The sequence below is a fragment of the Phasianus colchicus genome, chromosome 1 (genome assembly GCF_987193195.1).
Source record: "Phasianus colchicus chromosome 1, bPhaCol1.hap1.1, whole genome shotgun sequence".
Classification (NCBI taxonomy): domain Eukaryota; kingdom Metazoa; phylum Chordata; class Aves; order Galliformes; family Phasianidae; genus Phasianus; species Phasianus colchicus.
The window spans coordinates 188471267-188493299 of record NC_143436.1 but is presented as its reverse complement, the minus strand read 5'-3'; the positions used below and the strand labels follow the sequence as shown (position 1 = coordinate 188493299).

At 41.1% G+C, this 22033-nt stretch overlaps 1 long non-coding RNA gene and 1 other non-coding gene across 3 annotated transcripts; one reads left to right on the top strand and one right to left on the bottom strand.

The window, feature by feature from the left end:
* Positions 1-2372: 2372 nt before the first annotated feature.
* TRNAK-CUU (transfer RNA lysine (anticodon CUU)) lies at positions 2373-2445 on the bottom strand. The gene has a single exon. It is a non-coding gene; the product is annotated as a tRNA-Lys (tRNA).
* Positions 2446-8517: 6072 nt separating this feature from the next.
* On the top strand, positions 8518-12038 carry LOC116241930 (uncharacterized). 2 transcript variants are annotated; one of them, XR_004169619.2, is made up of 2 exons: positions 8518-10101; positions 10216-12038. It is a non-coding gene; the product is annotated as an uncharacterized LOC116241930 (long non-coding RNA). The 2 variants fall into 2 exon arrangements; XR_004169618.2 differs by having other exon boundaries at positions 10210-12038.
* Positions 12039-22033: the final 9995 nt, after the last annotated feature.

Below are 22033 nucleotides of genomic sequence, written 5' to 3'. Positions count from 1 at the left end.
GAAAATAACAAAATTGGTTGGACCAAAGAGAGGAGACGGCATCAATTCTCTAAACAGACTATCTCCACAATATTAATGACGTTTTCTGGGTGGGTTCCACTCTTTCCATGGGAATGTGTGATTTTCCAATGGATACATGTTAAATTTAAGAGGTTGATAGCTCTTTAGCAATGTGTGGAACAGTCTGTACAACTAATTCTTGATATTGTAATCTGTGAACAAAGTACTCAAAATGCAATAGATGTCATACAAGAAACATCAACTAGGGAAGCAGTAACAATAGATTTTAAACCACAAAATGAAGAGTTCATACAATTACACTTTAAAGAATTTCTGGCTACCCTTTCTTAATCGTGTGTTGCTTATTTTAACCATGTCTGTGCTATCTGGGGAGGTTGTACTACACATCTAATCAGTTTAATGAATCCCATCTGTTGCAAAAAGATAGAGTCAATGCTGTTGTGCTGGGGACACCTAAAGATCTCACAACCTCTAAGTTTCTTCCATCTGTAAAAGTGTAACTTCTCTGATTCAATAAAGTCTAAAGGGAATTCATCCAGAATGCTAAAGAATCCACAATTGAAATAAATGTATTAGATAAAAAATAAAATGTAGAACTGATGATTGCCACGTATGACGAAAATACAGTGATAAGAGTCCTTATGCTCCCTCTGTAGGTGAAGAGTGACTCTATGAGAAAATATAATGAGTGTTTGGAAAAAATAATTAACCATATGCTCTCCCAAGCCTTCTGCATCACTTTTAATTTGTATAAAATATGAGCAGAGTCAGACACAACAAATGTGAAGCCGGAAGCCCGCTTCGGCTTCACACAGGTGTTCGCAATCGTTAGGGACTCAACGGTCTGTCCATCTACCTCGGTGCACACCAATGTGGTGGGTGGTAAAATGGCGTTTATTAACTCGTGGCAACAGCTTATATAGCCTTGTACAACTTCGTCTACACCCCTCTTATCGTGCGTAAGCACTTGCGTCACTACTTCCTTATTTGGTTACTACTAGCAATTACTCGAAGGTTCTATGCTCGCTGTCTACATCTCCCCCTCCCTATGCACAAGCGTAATTGCCCTATTCTGAGAGGACCCTAACCGCGTACAACCGAAGCCCCGCTTTGCGCCTATACATGCCATTGTCCTCTCAGTTAAGCCTTGCCCCGTTACATCCCGAATCGCAAAATAATCCCGCGCTACCCTTATATCGCTGCATTTCCTGATTGCCTACAAGCCTTTTGCATTTTACTATATTCTACGCGATAGTTAACTGTGCGGTCAATCATCCTTTGAATACAACCTAGCATAATTTGTAGAAAGCACGGCACACATACTACCAAAAGCAGGATAACTACAAGCCCTAAAAGCAGTCCCTTCAATAAGTGCACACCCCATTCTCCGATGCTTCCGAACACACTTCTCAGCCAGTCCCCGATGGGGTCGTCCTCCACTTGGATCTTCTCCGTATGGTCGCGCAGGGCTCTCAGCGCTTTATGGATGGATACACTGTGGTCGCTGAGATTGAAACAACACATTCCTTCTAGGTCTTCACATCCATGCCCCTGTTAGAAACGCGTTTTCTCGTTGGCAGCAACGGTTGAGTTTCCTCCACGCTTCTCCCGGCCTTCTTTCGGGGTTCCTGGGCTGTCTCCTTCTTCGGCGTTCACAGGAGCCATACCTGCAAAACTCAGAGTCCCTCGTTACTGTTCTCTTTCATCAGATCTGGTTTGCACTGGCAAGCCAAGGACCGCAATAGCTACAGCCCAGTGGGCCTGGGCCGAGGTAGAATTAGCTTTTCCGTGTTGGGTAGCCACGATCATCGTGGAGGCTGTGTCAACAGTAACTCCCAACCACGACCGAGGTGACATTCGCGGCTCCCACGTAAAGTCCGTCTGCCATATTTGCAGCAGCCCTAAGCCGCGGGGGTTGACCCCCGCCCCAATAGCAGGAGCTGAATTACAGTGAGGGCAGGCCTGCACCACATCCCTTGCAGCTGTAATGGAAATACCACAGGCTCGAGCGAGTGCCCGGGCGCCTATGTGAAGCGTGGAGTGGAGGTCTCTGGCCTTCCGGATCGTCAGGACACGGGACCCTGCAGCCGCATCTGCGGCTGCGTTGCCCTCTGAAAAGAATCCTGGTACATCCGAATGACTTCTTACATGTAAAATTGCTATAGGCTCTACTCGGGTGCACAAAGCATCTTCTAAGATAAGCGCTGCTTCCGTACTAGGGATGCCTTCTTGGCCCATTTTCAAAGCGAGCTTAGCTGCAAAAGCAGAATCTGTGACTATGTTACAGGGAAGGGAGGGCCAATAAACAATCGCCATCACAACAGCCCTGACCTCGAGCATCTGAACACTGGCGCCCAACGTGGGGCTCGAACCCACGACCCTGGGATTAAGAGTCTCATGCTCTACCGACTGAGCTAGCTGGGCCTTGGTTATTATGGACAGGAACCGTAAAGGCAAAAACCTCCCTGTCTTGCTCAGCCAGGGGTATGGAGAAAAAGCAATCCTTCAAATCGATAACAACAACCCCCCAGCCTGCAGGCACGGCGGATAGTACGGGCGCACCCTGCTGAACTACACCAAAAGGCACTAACTGAGCGTTAACTGCGCACAAGTCGTGCAGCAAGCGATAGGATCCTGACCGCTTTTATCACAAATACAGGAGTGTTCTATTGACTAAGAGAGGGTTCTATATGACCTAAGCGAAGCTCTTGCTGTACTAATGCGTGAAGCGCTACAAGCTTTTCCGTCGGTAAGGACCACTGATCCACCCAGACAGGTCGCACTTCCTGTCTCCAGCGCAGTGGGATCGCATACTGCGCTTACAATTGACAGATCGTGGCCCCCACTATAAATTGTTATGCGTGCTGCCCCTGTTCTGCTGTAGCAGAACAGGCCTTTCCAGGGAACCATCCCTGCTGATTACGATAATCTCAACCATCTGGGCGGACCTCCGGGTGGGCGTTGTTCCTCCCACTCCCGCTATCATCTGTGCCGCCCCTGTAGGCCATGTAGAGGGCCAATCGGATTCCGCAATAACCGGATGTGATAGAGAAAGCGCCCGTGTTTGCAGGGCTGACTATAAACGCGGCTGGATTCGCTAGGCCCTTTTCTTTCGCTTTCTCTTTAACTTTAGCCCAGTCAGTAACCAGGCCCCCCCTCCCGGCGCGGGCTCCCCCGCAGCCGCGGGCTTCCCCGCCCCGCTCCGCCCACCGCCCTATCGCGTTCTTCAAGGGGCGGTTCTGGCTGAGATGTTTTGTCCAAAGAAGGGCATAAAGACGGAGCAGGGTAAGGCGGGGGCGGAGCTGTCGGCTCACATGACTGACTCGGCGACTCCTTCTTCTCCGTCTCTCCGCCTCCGCTCTCTGCCGTCGCCGCCATCTTTGCCTCGCCGGATCTATGAGAAAGCAAAGACCCGCTCCCGGCAACCCCGTCACGCTCCGCTCCTCCCCGAACCCTCCTTCCGCCTTTGCCGCTTTGAGAGCCCCAAGTATCAAGCCCCAGGTTTTAAGCTCTCCTGTTTTCCCGAGTACCATCGCCCGCTGGGCAAGCGCCGCGGTGATGGGGTCCCAGGATCCCGGGGTATACAGATCTGAGGGAGATGTAAGCAGTCCCTCCTTTAGTAACAGTGATAACACTTTACCTATTTCCTTCTTAGAAGGAGAATTTTTCCCGCAATAGGTCTTACACGCGGACAAAATCACCTTTATGACGGCTTCCATCGCCGGGCGTAATCTCTCCGACAGATCAAGCAACCACCGGGCTCCTCTTCCGATGGTCTCCTGGGTCCTCGGACAGGCCTTATAGGCTATCGGCCGTACCTTCCGACGCTACCCAGCTTCCACTCTCCTAAGCCGCAGCCCCCTCTTCTAGGGTCATCGTCTCCTTCCCCAAGGGAGACGGATGAGAGCAGGATCCCGCCACGCCGCCTGTGGCCGACCACTATTCCCTAAGTATCACGTCGGGGTCACCAGATGAAGCCGGAAGCCCGCTTCGGCTTCACACAGGTGTTCGCAATCGTTAGGGACTCAACGGTCTGTCCATCTACCTCGGTGCACACCAATGTGGTGGGTGGTAAAATGGCGTTTATTAACTCGTGGCAACAGCTTATATAGCCTTGTACAACTTCGTCTACACCCCTCTTATCGTGCGTAAGCACTTGCGTCACTACTTCCTTATTTGGTTACTACTAGCAATTACTCGAAGGTTCTATGCTCGCTGTCTACACAAATGGATGTTCCTACCTGTGAGTGTGCACCATTAATAAATAAACTGAGCTCTGAGACTCAGACATGCAGCATAACAGATGTGTAAAAAAGATAGCTGTTGCATAATATTCTGTATAAGAAAACTGGTAATAGACAATGATTGCAAAGGAGTAACAGAGTGGACTTGAGAGTGAAAATATTTCAGATTTGGCTCAGCCACAGTGTCCTATATTACTTAGACATGTCATTTTTTAATGGCTTTTTAATGATTTCCCTATAAAAAGGGATGGTATTCTCTAGATTTATAGAAGTTATGTTAGAAAAAAAAGTCAAATAACACCTTGTCTTCTGTCATAGACACAAGTCCATGACATAAAAGAAGACAAAATGTGTCCTTCTACAAGGATATGCACCATGCATAGAGGATATAATTTGAAATTTCATAAATCATTTTATCTTTATTCTCTTCCAGTTATTCTATTTGGTTATTCAGAATCAGGATCAATCAGGAAAGTCATATGGGTCACACAGATATTTCTGTAATATTGTTATCCAACTTATGCTCTCAGAATGGGACTACAGTCTGCAAGCAGTCTGAAAATTACTATATATATATATATATATATATATATATATATATATATATATATAAAACATATATTTGTACATGAGATTACATTTTCCATGAGATTGAAAATTCATAGACAGTTTCTCCTTAGGATTAGTGGGAAAATCACACCATTTGGCTCTGGGAAAAACAGCAGCCAATAATTAATACTTCCTGCAGAAACAGAGGCACTGTAGTTTCAGAAGTTTGAACAAATGTTAAAGTATTACAGGATTTATAAAATTATATAACAGAATCTGAAATTATCTCTATTTCCCAAAGATTCAGACCACATTATTTGACATATTGTATTAAAAAAAAATAGCTATCAAAAGAAAAAAAAATTGAAAAATTTCTAAGGTAACAATGCAGTTTTTCCCCTTTATGTCAAAGAGTTGCTAAAAAAAAAACACGTGTAAAATTAATGGCAGCAACTGGTGGCTACTATTAAATAACATATACGAGAAGCTGACATCTCATTTTTCTCCACTGTCTTCTCTAATTTTGGTATATATCTTCTTATGAATTTACACTTCAGGACAAGAAAAGATTGGATAGATGCATAGAACACAGCCATTACTCCAATTCATTGACAATGAATGGAGGGAAGTTTGACCTATGGAACAGTAAAAAGTACAGCATTCTTGATCATGTAAGTCTGACTGAGATGCTCACCGTGCAGTAGAAGACTCTGGAATTTTAATGAACTTAGACTTGTTCTAAAGTCTTCAATCATTTAGCCCCATGATGTCCATCAAATTTAGAGTACTAGACAAAGGATTTGTGGAAGGGGGATCAGTTGAAGTGACCTGCTGGTTATAATGAAATGTACAGGAGTAGAGTTTTCTCAGTCACTTTTGTGGTTGCACATGTATACCTCATAGTGGTCTTCCAGGGAGTACAGGGGACAGCATGACACATCAAGCAGTATATAGCCTCCTGACGTATTTGTAGAATCCAGTGGTAGAGTGGCTCCCTGTCATATCAGTACCAGGCTGAAGAAAGCAATTTGCAGCCACAGAAGAACTCCTTTTGCTGTTTTGCGTTTTGGTCATTGACATATCAAAATGATTTACTGCATTAATTTACTGAATCCATCCAACTTCAACCACGTGTCATGGGTTTACAGTCTGAAAACTGTGACCTTTACTTTCCTGGTATACCAGAAAGTTTTGCTGGACAGGAAAAGGTACATGGAGGATTGCAGGCAGAGAGGAATGACCTCGTCTGAAAAAGGATGTGAAACATAGAAGACATTGCTCATATATGCTAGTTCTGAACTGCAGAATTTCTTATTCTTAAATTCCATGGTTTGGGTCTTGCCAATTCTATTATTGTCATATTCTGAAAAGAACACAGGAAAGCACATTATTCATCTTTCTTTTTAATGACTATTCACTTATTAAAAATGGATCCTATATTTTTTTGTCTCATTACACTGCTATGCAAACAAGGATTTTGAAAATGCCTTCATTTTCAGGTATGTATAATTCCACTCAAATAAATTCAGTTAGCCCATTGATATATAGAGACTACAAATCAAAACAGTGAGCACTGTTCATTTTGCACAAATTTCAAGTTTTTTAGTTCTTTCTGCAAGACTATGTAGAGGAATTTGGACTGCTGTTCTGCATATTTACACCTACACCATCTTTAGGTACATTGTTTCAGCTGGAGTTCTGGCAGAAATCTTTTTTTGGAACAAATATTTGCATTCTTTGCAGAAAACAAAACCAAAACCAAAACATAATAAGCAGTTTCTGTGATGTACTAGTATTATAGAAATTAAAATAATTTCAATACTAAGTTTTGACCTCTGCACCTGAGACAACCACAGGGACAAATCAAACTTAAACAAAGCAAATGTGGGTACAAATAGAATGTATAGATGTTTCTTAGAGTATGGTTATCTCATTCTCAAATTACACAAGAAAGAATAATAATGAATATGAGCATAAATAATCAGGGAACTAATCAAGAATTAATGAATGCAAAGATAAATCATGGTTTTATATTTAGTTGTTATCCCAGCATTGTGGTTTAATACAGCAGGCAGTGAAGCACTGCACAGCCATTTGCTCAGTAATCCCCCTGCAATGGGATGGTATTGGAAAAAAGTTAAAACTTGTGATTTGAGATAAAAACGGCTTAATAGGAGAGAAAAATGATAAGAAAATAATAATGACACAGGAATGTACAAAACAAGTGATGCTCAATGCAACTGCTCATCAGCTGCTGACTAATGCCCAGTCAGTCCTTGATCAGTGGCAGCCTACTGCCACCAACCAACTTCCACAGATGGGAAGGAAATATGGCATTGAATAGCCCTTTGACTAGTTTAGGTTAGCTTGCTATGGTTCTGTTCCCTTCAAGCTCCTTGTGCACCCCCAAATCCTCCTTGGCAGAGCATTGTAACTGGAAATTCTTTGGCTCTGTGCAATGCTGCTCAGCAACAACTGAAAAGTCAGTGTGCTTTCAACGTCATTACACAATGCCATATACACTACTAGAAAAAATACTAAGTCTATTTTATCCAAAACCAGGATACTCATGTAGACTAATATATGTATATTTAGGAAGTTTTCGTGAATGCCAGTTCTTTTTATCTTGTCCTTAGGAATGATCCTATAGATTAAATACTTTGCTACAGACTAGGATTGCTAATAGAAAGAAAATGATGCAGTCCTAGTTAGGTGCTGGCTTTGGTAGTGTTCTTTCTATCTGCATTGGTAATATAGAAAGACTGTGTCATTTGCTCAGAATGACCAACAAAATCTTTTTAAAAAAAAAAAAAATTTTGAAAGTAAAATACAGGCTAATTTATAATTAAATAAGACACCTTTTTCTTTTCTTAAGAATAATGCTAATAAATTCAAATAAAATTAAGCATTTTGAAGTCTTTGTTAGTTGTTTTAATGATGGACACATATTTTAGCTAGAACTTAACACCCCACAAGAGGTAACAGAAAATATTGGACTCCTCCAAAATTGACTTTGAACGCCACGTGAAGATTACTGTATTCTGTTGTAGAGACTGTAAAGCTACATTCAAAGTGTGGGATTTGAGAACATTTCCCAGAAGGCAGTGCTTACTCTGCTAATGTAATTTTAAGGTGGAGACCTCAGGGTGCAGACCTCATTTCCCTTTCTTTAATATGCAAAAAAGGAGGTAAAGCCAAGTTCTAAGGCAAGCAGAGTCATAGTGTAAGTCAATAGATTTGCAAGATTGGAGTCATGATCAGTCATGAGGAGTGTATTGGATAGAAAGGATGCTCCACAACCCTAAGCCTCTGAAACCATACTATGTGAACATTCGTCCTAATTTTATACAATTAACCCATTTTAGTAGAACAAACATACAAGTATGTACGTGGATGAAACCGCTAATAACAAAGGGACTTAAAACACTGCAGAATGAGTCTGAATTTTCAGGAAAATTTTTCAGAGGTATTTGGCTGTCTTTTGCCACTTCATCAGCTTAGTAGCTGACATTCTAACTAAGATGTTACAAGCAATTTTAATGTATTCATATTAAAGAACAGAATTAAGGAACCATAATATTAACTTAAAATTTAAAACATTCAACCTAGTGGTAAGTGAACAGAATTGGTATTTAGCATTCAGATAATGGCTTGAAATTTCTCCTGGAAATTCTGTAATCATCATAGTGTTTCACAATTTTCAGTTTATCAATACTATTTAATTTTAAGTCTTGAATAATACGGTATCTTCTTCACCGTTTATGCTACCTATATTGCTTCTGAAGCAGACTTACCATGTGATTGAATAAATGTATACTAATGTCTGAGGTGCTTGGATTAAAAAATAAAAATCTAATAATCAGTATGGGGTTCAATTAGACTTCTACAGAATAGATGAATCTTATCCATTGGTGCCTTCAAGGACTAGAGATTTTAAATAGATGACAGTGAAGTTCAACAGAAAAGTACACATAAGTAAAAAGTTCTGGTTTAATAAACTATAGTCTCATTGTCAAGCCTTGCCCTGTCTCAGCACATTATTATAGAATGTTCATTCAGGCAGGAATTAAAAGATGCATCTGCATTGATAATAACAACGAATAATTAAGAAAGCTTGACTGCAATCTGCTTGAGGATTCCAGTCTGAAGTGTGTTCCACTTGATTACAACTGGGAATTTCTTAATTTCACATTTAGAATCATTGCACCTCTTACTAAACACATAGCTAATCACCACTGAAAACCTAGATACAGTTTCTTAAGTGTACAGACTAACTACATGTTGATTAACATTCAGACAGATTGTTCATGTGTCCTTTTAGAAACTGGACTATAGTAGAGTAATAGGTATATATTTGGGGATATTAGGATAACATGTGATTAGCCTTTTAAGACAGCCCAAGCAGACCAGATAAGTAGATTGAACAGCTGAATGGGTCATCAGTGTTCAGAGACTTCACACAGTCATCTGCATGTTTATGGACTTAGCCCCAGTCTGCTCTTTTTCATGAAGGCAAGGAGGCCAAGAGAAGATGGATTGGCATAGTTCTGGTACAAACAGGAACTGCAGGGTGACCACACCTATATATACAAGGCTGTGCCTACATATAGTGACAGCAGGGTTTCGATGTAAGCAAATTCCCAAGGGACCTGAGCTATGCCAGTTATTTATCACATGTTTAAATAAGCCTTGAAAGTCTAGGATGTCTGTCACGTTCTGGAATCCACACTGATGATGCAGTTGCTGTGTCAGAGCAGTTGGCAGTGTCACAGAGGGAACTATGAAGTAGTTGGCCCAGGGAGCGTACAACAAGGCCTGCAGTGCTCAGCCAGCCCAGGCCAAAGGAGAGCACAGGACTGAGCAGAGGCAGAGGAGAGAGGGGAGGAAAGAGGGCAAAGAAGGAAAGGCCTGGGTCCTGGGCAGGGAATCAGGGGCGGCTGTGATGCAACAGACTGTGCGTCCTCCTCCTTTCTTTTTGAGTGCCAGAGGCCAAGAGGACAACGTGCCCAGACCTTGGAATGCTCCCGTCTTACGCTGCTCAGATGGAGAGGTGTTGCACATTCAACAAGAACACTGATACAAAGATAAGTAATCAAAATAACACCAGCCTGAATGTACTTGTAGGCATCAGCTGCTGACCACAAACTTGGTGATACCATGGGCATGGCAGAGCAAGTACAATGTTGGCATTTCCCTGTGTCACACAGGCACTGGAGACATGGCCAGCATTGGGAGATCATAAGAATCTCCAGGCTAGAGGAGTGCAGAATAGTGAGCTGATGTTGAGGTGAGAGAGCAGGAGAGATGGCAAAGAAAGGAAGCCCTGCGACCTGATCTGAGAGGCAGGGCAGGCTGTGTTACAACAGACTGCGTGTTGTCCTCCTTTGTCTTTGAGGGCCAGAGGGACAGATGAGAACATGCCCGGACCATGAAACCCTCCTGTCCTCTGCTGCTCAGCTGGAGAGATGTTCCACCTTCCTCAAGGACACCGATACAGAGATATGTAATCAAAATAAGTCCAGGCTGGCTGTACTTGTGGGCATCAGCTGCTGGCAACTGCCTGGGTGATGACATGGGCCTGCCACATCAGGCAGAACACAGAAAATTGTCTATGTCACACAAGCACTGGTGACATGGCTGCCATAGGGAGATAGTAGAAAAGGCTGCACCCCTCTCCCAGCCCCGCCTAGAAAAGAGCAAAATATTGCGCAGTGACAAAAGTGAGAGAGTGGGACAGATGTTTTGGAAAGGAAGGGCTGGGAGCTGGGCATGGAGCCAGGGGAGGCTGTAATGCTACAGATTGTGTCTCCTCTTGTTTTGTCTTTGAGAGCCAGAGGCCTAGAAAAGAACGTACCCAGATCTTGGAACCCTCCTGTTCTCTGCGGCTCAGATGGAGAGATGTCCCACCTTCTGCAAGGACATCAGCACAAAGATATGTAATCAAATAAGTCCAGGCTGGCTGTACTTGTGGGCATCAGCTGCTGGCAACTGCCTCTGTGCAGCCATGAGCATGGCACAGCAGGTGCAATGTTGACAGTTCCCTGTGTCACACAGGCACTGGTGACTTGAAAGCTTAAGGGAGATAATCGAAAGAGCTGCACCCTTCTGCCAGATTAGGCAAAGGTGAATGTGATGTTGTTTCAACGCTGCAATGTGATGGCAGGAAGGACTGTGAGGAAGGGAAAGGTGAGGGTTTGCCATGGGCAGGGAAACACATCTGGTTTTGATGCTTTCTTTGTCTTTGAGTGTCAGAGGCCTAGAAGAGAACCTGCCCAGACCTTTGAAGACTCCTGTCCTCCGCTGCTCATCTGGAGAGATGTCCCACCTTCTACAAGGACATCAGTACAAAGATATGTAATCAAAATAAGTCCAGGCTGGCTGTACCTGTGGGCATCGGCTGTTGGCATTTGCCTTGTTAATGCCATGGGCATGGCAGAGCAGGTACAATGTTGACAATTCCCTGTGTCACACAGGCACTGATGACTTGACAGCCATAGGGAGGTAATAGAAAGAGCTGCACCCTTCTGCCAGATTAGGCAAAGGTGAGTGTGATGTTGTTTCAATGCTGCGATGTGATGGCAGGAAGGACTGTGAGGAGGGGAAAGGTGAGGGTTTGCCATGGGCAGGGAAACACATCTGGTTTTGATGCTCTCTTTGTCTTTGAGTGCCAGTGGCCTAGAGGAGAATGTGCCCAGATCCTGGAACCTTCCTGTCCTCCATTGCTCATCTGGAGAGATGTCTCACCTTCTACAAGGACATCAGTACAAGGCTACGTAATCAAAATCATAGCTGCCTGTTCGTGCTTTTAAGCATCTGCACCACAGCCAGTGATGCATTTCTCATGTCTTATTGGGCAACTTATTGATTGTGGCTTACTAACTTGGGTAGCATAGGAGAAGTGTCCTCTGGCTGCCTTGAGATATGGAATTGATAGGCTTGAACTTCAGTAAGATTTGCACTTGGGAATGGAGGACTGCTTATCCTTTTGTTGGTTCATATTATCCTGTTTTTAAAACCACAGGCCCCTCCTGCCCACACCCTGCTTTGACACTCTGCCATTGGTTTCTGCAGCCATCTCTAAACACACAGACTTAAGAAGCAGGAAACAGCCTCAGCCTGTACCTCACCATGCCCTCAGCTGGAAACTCCCCATAGCTCTGGACAGAAGATCTTCATCACTTGGTCACATTACAATTTTATGTTTCATAAATTTGTTGCCTGTATCTTCTGATCTGTACTGTTTTTTTTTTTTTTGGGGGGGGGGACATATGGGCCTTTATTGTCCTGATTTCATTAATGATCTACATAAATAAATGAATTATATTTATGGATATTTGTATGCTTCTCAAAATGTCTATGTATACAAAGGGATTGCATTAAATGCATGTTTTGAAAAGAGAAAATGTGATATCATTATGTTTTTCAGAAGGTGTTAAGGTATTTTTTAGCATACAAAGAATATAACAAAAAGAACTGTCATGATAAATATCAGTGATGTTGCAACACATCACTTTCTCAGCAGGTGGACAGCTCTGGTGCAGTTGTGTTCTGCACTGAAGCAAGGAATCACCTCAGCAGGGCAACCAAACTCCTATCAGCTGTGAGCTGCCAAATGACGTTTCCTTCCACACGGCATTAGTTCAAGCAGACAAGGATGGAAGAGAATCCCACCCCAGCTGGGGGACTGGCTCACCTATTGGCTGCCTCTCATACAACAAATCTGGTCATGGTTACCACTAGGCAGAAAGCTCTTGCTAAAATGAATGTAGCTACATGGACAGAGTGCCTGCTCAGAAATGCAGCTGCTCTGGATGCAGGGAATGCCTGAGTCTGCTGCTGATTGTGGAGGGTGGCAGTGATGCCACCTGTGTGAGGTATGAGCAGGGGAATGATCTGCTCAGTATGGTGGCAGAGCTCAAAGAGGAGGTGGAGAGATTAAGGAACATCAAGGAGTATAAGCAGGAGATAGACCAGTGGAGCAACTCCCTGCCGTACATATTAGAAAAATAAATACGTGGCTAAGGCTTGTGCCATTGCAGGAATTTTGTTTTTTTCGACCATAAAGCAGCTGACCTCGTTCCTGGGGTTATGGTTGGTACCTAATTGCTCCTCTCTGATGCTCCTTCCTCCTCACATTGTTCCACTGTGTGGTCTTCCCTTCATTGGGCAGTTCTTTAAGAAGTGCTCCAGCATGGATCCTTTCCATGGTGTGCCCTCCTTCAGGAACAGACTGGTTGAGGATGGGCTGCGGCGTGCATATCTGCTCTCGCCTGGTCATCTCCTTGGACTCCAGAGAAATATGCTTTAGTTTAGCTCAGTTCCTTTTCAGAAACAGCCCAGGACTGCCCCAATCTGTATCGTGATGTGGCTGTGGGCAGGAAGCACTGTTCAGAGGAAAAGGCAGCACCCATCAAGTGGCCCCAGCCCGAGTGACATGGGAGGTACCTGAGTGTTGGTGTGGTTTTACTTGTCCTTTCAGGGGATCAAATTATGTCCAGAAACATATGATTTGTTTGCTCCAACAGTTTAATTTACAGTGGCCCATGCTCTTAAAACCATGTGACTGCCCAGGAGGGTTTCTACCCAGTTTGGGTAGAAACCTTTTTGTTTCTACTCTAAGTATGAGCATAAAAAGAGATGAATATTTAAGAAGTCACAAAGTACTGTGACAAGAATGATGATGCAGAATACATCCACACTTCTGGTTAGCCAGGATACATCTGCTGAGAAAAAAATAATTTATATATCTCAATTTAGTTTCTCATGGGCAAAATTTGTGTTCCTCACAGAGGCATTTATGAAAGCATCACCCTTTTTTTGTATCTTACTTAAGTGCTAGGAGACTAGTGATGTATTTATATACATCCCTCGTGGATTACACATGTGCATTACAAACAAGCAATGTGACAGCTAGTTTGTGCAATTTTAAGTTACTTGTTTTGAACCAGGCAATGAGAAACACAGTACACTCACATTATGTTTTACTTTTTTTTTTTTTTTTTTTTTAACTGGCATTGCTCAGGATTTCAAGTACATGAAAACTTTCCAAATATTAGTAAAACTCTTTTTAAAATTCTTGAGTATTTTTGAGAATGGTACCTGGCTGCTATTTCGATTCAAATATTCTTCTTACAACACATCTTCACTTACAAGATGTTGGGCTACATGACTCTTAGTAGCAAGTAATTAAATTTTGACCACAGTGGAAACTGGAACTGCCTTCACCTTACAGGATAGCCAAAATGTGATTTCTCTATCTCACATCAAGAGACACTCATGCTCTCATACTCTGTCTGAAGAACTGATGAAAAAAAACCCAACACAGGTGTTATTTGTTCTTCTTCATGAACTATGTGAATACATTCCTGTTTAGAAATCATGAGAAATTGTACCAATGAGAATTAAGTTTCCTGTAAATTCCTGTACTTTCTATTCTGTATTAAGTGAAAGATTAGCATCATTCCTCAGTACTCATCTTCTTTGCCTTCATCTTTGATAGACTTCCAGATCAGGAAATATATTGTGAGAAATAAATAATTCTTGGAGAGCTGGGAATGCAGAACGAAATATGACTAGGTTGAAAGTGCTGCACTGAAGTTGTATTGGCAATACTATTCTTAGGTAAATCTGCACGCTGTACCTTCAGATAATGTTCTCTTTAATCATAGAATAATAGAATGGTTTGCGGTAGAAGGGACCTATAAGCTCATTCAGTTCTACCCCCCTGCTATAGGCAGGGACCTCCCTCTAGACCAGGTTGCTCAAAGCCCCATCCAGCCTGGAATGCTACCAGGGAGGGGGCATTCACAACCTCACTGGCAACCTGTTCCAGTGTTTCACCACCCTCACAGTAAAGAATTTCTTTCTAATATCTAGCCAAAATCTACCCTCTTCCCATTTAAAATCAGTTCCCCTCATCCTGTTGCTACATGCCCTTATACAGTGTCCCTCCTCAGCAGACTCCCTTCAGATACAATAACATTTTCTTGAACAATATTTTTAAAAATATAATTTTATTCAGAGGGAAAATCTACACTGCACTGGTCACTTGCATCAAACATTATCAGTACTGTTTGATCACCATTTTCAATGTTACTGTGCAACTCAAGCTCTGTAACTGGCACAAACAATCCTCTTGGGCTCATCTTCTCTGTGTGAGATACTGGTGGAAGGAACCATAGCTCTCCTTACTCAGATATTCTTCACCCAATCAAAAAAATCTGTGGGGTATATGTTCATGCAGAATACGAATATGGGGAAAGAAGGCATTCCCTTGGGTCTTCTTCATCTTATCTGCTCCTGGCCTTTTGGGAGTGCTTCTTACTGTGGGTGTCATTGGTGGAAAGCTTCATTCATCCCTCTGTAGATGGACTAGAGAGATGTCTAGGCAAACCATTTGCGTTCATCTGTAACTCCAGTGTACTGACAAATTTTGTCCAACTAGCGCTTAGAAAAATGGTGACAGCAATTCTCCTAAAACTTTCAAAGCAGTCTAAAAGAAGGTATCTCTAACAGATCATAGAATTATAAAATCATGGAATCATAGAACGTCCTGGGTTGAGATGGACTTCAAAGATCATCTAGCTTCAACCCCCCTGCTATGTGCAGGGTCACCAACCACCCAACCAGGCTGCCCAGAGCCACATCCAGCCTGGCCTTGAGTGCCTCCAGGGATGGGGCATCCACAACCTCCTTGGGTAACCTGTTCCACTGTGTCACCACCCTCTGTGTGAAAAACTTCCTCCTAATATCTAACCTAAATCTCCCTGTCTTAACTTAAAACCATATCCCCCTTGTATCGCTATCAACCCAGTGTAAACAGTCATTCCCCCTCCTGTTTATACGCTCCCTTCAAGTACTGGAAGGCCACTATGAGGACTCCCATTCTAAGAGAGATCAGATCTTCCATTCTAAAATACTTACTAGACTTGGTATACAACTACTATGTAGGAAAATGTGTAATGGACATACCATGGCCCAAACTAGATATCCTAGCAATCATAGCTGTTCATATGTTCAGGATACACTAAAATAGTTGAAGCAGTGGCTGATAAGAACAGAAACATCATTGAAACATGCATGTCTGCAAAAATTTTAAAATAAAACAAGAAGAGATTGAATTGTAAACTTTTTACATGAAAGATTTTATTTTATTTTATTTTTGAAAAGGCAGTTTGGCCTTTGTTGTCACTTTTGAATTTCTTTTTTGGTTTGTTTTCAGTTTATACTTGCATGCACTTGAAGTAATGGCTGCACAGGATCTTCCAATTAACCTTTGGTACCATGGGAAAAGAAAACAGATTAATATCTTCCATATATTCAGAATGTTTTTGGTGTTTCAAATCTATAAGCAATCTGCCTGCTTTTAAAGAAAACACAGTTTTCCTCATGCAAAGGCTAGAAAACATCCATTATCAAACTTAAGAACTGAAAAAGTGTATTAACTTCAATGCTAATATTTATTTAACAGGTAGGTTCTGTAAAGGACCATTTCATTTAAAAGAAATAAAGAATCCATTTCAACATCTCTATAATCTGTCAAAACATACCATTTTCTTCAAAATACTAAGAAAGAAAAAGCCCACTAATTCATCACAGCATGGAGCAAGTCTGTCTATAACTGATTTCAGTCTGATCAACAAAGGTGGCTGCAAGTTACAGTAATCGTTTTGCATATATAGAAACAGACATATATACATCTACACATGCATGTATTTATAAAATACTTTGCATCTGAATTATGTTTGTATTTACATAAAAGCCAAGAGACTTTGAAGAGAGTTTCCTTTCGGCAGGTAAGTTCAGGCAGATGCACGTGCCCTGAGGGATGTGCACTGACTGTAAAACACTGCATGCTGGACCAGAGTAGTGTACATGCATGACTTAATTTACACTGCAAAGGAGATAAATTCTAATCTTTCATATTTTTAGATTTGTATTTTCAGAAGTAGATGCACTTGTTTGTCTATTAAGCAAGATAGAACAAGCTTTGTCTGTCTCTAGAAAATGTTTTTCTGTTGTATGAGCTGAAACAAGCATATAGGTTCTAAATTGCAATAGTTTACAATATTCAAATTGTATGCCACATTAATCAGTATCCTCCATTATTTTTAGTGAGAAATTTTTGGTAGTAGATGTCTACTGGTAAGTTCAGACAGATAAATGCTGAACCTAGCAGACAATATGGAACCAAGAATTCATTCAACAAAAAATAGGTTCAAACTTTGTGCATCTTGAGGTTCAGTGATTCAGACACTTTCCATTGTGATCTAGATCCTTGCTTTCCTATCAAATCAAAGATGTGAGGATAATAATAGTCTTTATTCAAGGTTAAGTTCAATTATCATTATTGCCTCCCAAAACTTTTGGGAACAGGAAGAAAATATGAGTTTGTATTTTTCTGATTCTTCAAGAGTATTTCATGAACAATTCATTACTTTCTACCTGTATTCTTTAGTTGTGACTTTACACATAGATACATAGCTTGAAGAGACGGGCTCTTTTGCCTTAACTACATGTTGACCCTAAGTAATTCTGTATAGTGTATCATCGTTAGTTTAGGAAACTAGTATTGAATTGAGACTGCAAATTAAATTGCATAAAGTCAGGGTAGGAAGAGCTTTATTAGAAGCCACATCAGGCCTCTGAGCAGGTCTGCTGGGAAATCAATTAAGTTGCTTAAGAACCTGTATACTTAGGCAGCTAATAGTATTTTGTCTTTTCATATGGCCAGCTTAGTTCTTGAATCTATTCCATATACTATATGTTCAGTACCAGAATTTGTATTTCTAAGACATCAGCAACATTTATTATAGAATACTATGGAAACCTGGGTCTTCCTTCATTCCTTAGTAGACCTGCTTGCTCAGCTGTCCCTGAAATCTGATTAATTGAATTGCCATGGGAATCATCTGCCTGGTGTTAATTGGGGCCTTAATGAGGGAGGTATGATTACTGTCTGCAGTGCATTTTGATATAATCAGAACTGGAAAGTTGAGGGAGAGAAAGCTATTTGTGATGTTATTATGACAATAAGAAAGCTGAAACCAGCAAAATCTCTACATACCTCAATAAGCTCATGAGGACCGTAACAATACCTTAGGACCTTAAAATAAGGACATTGCCAAGGAATAGGAGAGAATAAAAGATCTCATATTTAGGATGTTATATTCTCTGGTAATTTTTATAATCTTTAATTGCTTTACAACTGAGTTCTATGTCCAGTATTGCAGTGTAAGCAGATAAAACCAGAAAATAAATACAAGAAAAAGGAAAATAGATTTTTTTTTTTTTTTTCTGTACTTCTTAGATGCTACTATACAATTGAAGGAAAAATACATCTTGGCAATTCAATTTACAGAATAAAATAAAAGCTGTATAGCAAGGAATCAGTTTCCCTTGCTTTCTAGAAAATGAAATCCTTGTTCCATTATGTCACAGGAGAACTGTTCCAATAGCTTCATCTAGACTGAGATTTCTTCACACCTTCTCATATAGTTTTAATATTCAGTAGGCCATTATGTCAGCCAAACTCAATTCTGTTTCACCTCTGTGAACTTCTGTGAAGACATTCAGTGCAAAAAAGCTAGCATCCATCTTTCACTGATCATAGTTACCATGAAGCTGTCAGCCACCAGAACAGAGCCATCACAGTTCAGGACCTTAAAACATTTATCCTTATTCCATCTCTCATCCATGGAAAAACTTATATGGCCACGTGGGGACAGGAAAAAGTTAATAATCTTCCAATTTCTAAAAACTAGTAGCACTTTATGCCAAGTCCTTAAGAAAGCACGCCTCTTCCGAAATAATTTGAAAACTTCACCATTTCTATTATGCTATTTTTCCTTCATCTCCATAATTGGGAGGTTCATTAAAAAGGGAAATAATAGGCACAGGAGGATGCAGAAAGAAATATACATGCAAAAGCAAATACAGCGTATTATTGTCTTGGAAGGTACCGGTCTCTAAAAATCATATCATAGAACCATAGAATAGCTTGTGTTAGAAGGAAACTCAAGGACCACCAAGTTCAAAACCCATTGTCACAGGCAGGGTTGCCAGCTTCTAGTTCAAGAATTATATCAGGTTGCCCAGGACCCCATCCAACCAGGCCTTAAGCATCTCCATGGACAGGGCATCCACAACCTTTATGGGCAGCCTGTTCCAGCACCTCACCACTTTCTCATCTAAATCTCCCTTCCTTTAACTTAAAACCATTCCCCCTTGCCATGTCACAATCTACCTGTGTAAAAAGTTGTTCTGTGTCATGTTTAGAAATTCACTTTAAATATTGGAAGCCACAATGAGGTCGCTCACAGCCTTCTCTTTTCCAGGCTGAACAAGCCCAGTTCCTTGAAGCTATCTTCATAGCAGAGGTGCTCCAGCCCTGGGTTCCCTCAGTCTGCAAGAAATGACTGCAGAACAAGCACGTTTGGTGAAGCTTTTCCAGAACACTTCAGTTTTCAGGCAAAGATGGAACATACAATTTAGGTTTTTATTCCCTTCACTGAGGATACAAATGAGTGTTCCTATGAAAAGGAAAGGCTCAGATTCAAACTGATGTGACTTAAGTATCTCAGCCACAACTAGGTCTTTTAATTATGAATTTTCTAAAACTTGCTGTTTCCTTAGCTCTGTGAGACAGAAATGGCAATATTTTAATGATTAATAGTAAACTTTTCAAAGTTAGTGTTCTGGAAAAGAAACTGGATTGAATTCAGTAGATAATTAGGGATGGTGAGAAAATTCCATTAATTCTTCCATCTTTTGGAAAGAAACTGTTCCACATTTTGCTTCACAAGAGCAGTTTTCTTTATTATGCAGTTCCAACAATTAAAAGTTAAAATAATTATGTAAATTCAAAAGTAAATCAAATACTTTCTTTTGGATCAATTTGAGGTGTCAAGGGTCTTGTTCTTCTGAAAACAAATGGAAAAGTTATTCTTGGCTCAAATCACACTGCTACCACATGGAAACTTTTCCTACCTACCCATCAAGCCCTAATATCACAGAACAGTGCATCAGAGAGCTTTTTTGTTGCTTTTTATTTCTTCATAAGTATTGGTTGATATCTATGAAATCATAATCCAGGCCTTTTTCTCCATTTTCAACAGAAAAGAAAGCTTATTCAAAGCTATGAAGGAATAAAATAATTATAGACAGTTCTTGCTATCTCGATCAGTGCCAAAAAAGTGCTGAGAAAGAAAATAACTTTTAAATTTCTAAGACATTGCCGTGGCAGCTGTGAAGCCTACTTCTCTAGATGTCATAGCAGTACGACCAGTGTGGTCTGGAACTCACAAATAGATGAGTTTGGAGGTCCTCTTTCATACACCAGAGTCTTCTGCTTCCACTCCCTTCTCCAGTGATCCTTCTTCACCACCTCATCGCCCCATATTCCCCTGCAGTGCACAGCACTGCTCTCAGCAACAACATGTGTTTTCACTCTCTGTCACCTCTCAGATGGCAGATGAACCAGAAGAATGAAGATGCACTGATACTGTACATATATAATGTCTCTGAACTAGCCCAACTGAACCATCAGTAATAAGGATTTCTCTGAAAGACAGGGTTGATACAGCAGGGGAATTTGTGAAGATCTTTGAAAACAGCAGAATGTGATCTGCAAATTCTGCAGGAGTCAAGCTGCAGGAACTGGGACCTTCACAGAATACTGCTCAGTCTGATCTTTGTATAGATTTATCAGTAGCTCATTTCTTTGTTTGGTAGCCACAAAAACAACTATAAAATACATTTATTTGTTTGCTTTAGAGATTATTAGTATATTAGGAAGTATCAGGTCTAGACCCTTGCTTTGTTTTCACCTTTTGTTTTCATGGCAAACACTGGAAATTTTCTGCTTTAAATATAGCTCATTTAACTCACATTTCTATCTTTTCTTTCTTTTAATTATCACAGTATTATACAAGCTCACTGAAAGATCTGGAAAATGTTGAGTTTCTCTTAAGTGTAAAACAAACAAAAAGGAAAAAAAAGAAACCAACAATGAAACTACAGAACTTGAATTTGCTGGTTCAGTCCTTGCACAAATGCTACTTGTTCACTGTAGACTCCTATATGCATGATCCAGAGACTGTCATACTGATCATACTGATCAAAAAACCTGTGCATGGAACGACTGAAAAGTGAATTCCCTAACCTACAATCAATGTGCCACCTCTTCAGTCTCAGCAATGTTCCTACTCCCAGTACAGTGTATACCAAAGCGCATTTTCCCTACTGTCTGCATCACATCCCATCTTCCAACTCTGTAGAACCTCTGATTTTTTTTCTAATCTGACATGGTTTTGCAAGTGCAGAGTATGATGCTTGAATTCTGCAGACTGCTTTAGCCAAGTGATTGGGAACCACTCGGATAGATGCCATTTTTATAAAGTTGTTGTTCAATCATAAGCAATAGAGATGATCAAAACTCTCTCACTCAGTGTGCTGGTTGAAAAGCACGATGAAAACTGTAATTCTACAACAAGAACATTTCTGACAAGTTGAACCACCTATCAGAAAAGTATTTCCTATGTTACACCTTGCATTCTCCACACTCACGCAGACAGCAAAAGGGAAGGACTGGGGTTTGAAGAGGATATAATCAGTGAAGGGTGTGGAACGACATTGTCTTGGAAATGTAGAACAGGAGGCACGTATGGAGGAGAGGGAAGAGAGGTGATACACCATGTTAGACAAGGAAACCTAGAGAGACAAAGCAACATTCCAGCTGCATGCTTCACAGCTCGCATTTGCTCATTACTGCTTAAATATCAAATGCTGAAACACATCTGGTGAAAATTGCATTCTGATGCTTTAAGAAAACATATAAAACCCCATGAAACAAAGAGAACCCGATGTGAAAACAGCTGAGGGACTCTCTTTAATTAACTTGATTTTCTGGAAATAATAGGAATTTGTTTTGCCTATCACTGAACAACACATATACTCACTACTCTCTGAAAAGCAAGACTTGCCCAATGCAGTATCAAGTTCTTAAAATTATGCTTTCAAAACAACTATGAAGCTAAGAAAATGGCTAAGATAGCTGAGAATATTTGTTCAAAGCACTGTATCACTCTGTAAGAAGCAGATTGCAATAGATTCTGGTCTCATAATTCAAATCATCAAGTCATATCCACTAAGAAAGTGGAGAACAGATTGGCATTTTCTGTCATCTGTCCTGTATGAGCAGACTAAGCACATGAGCTCTC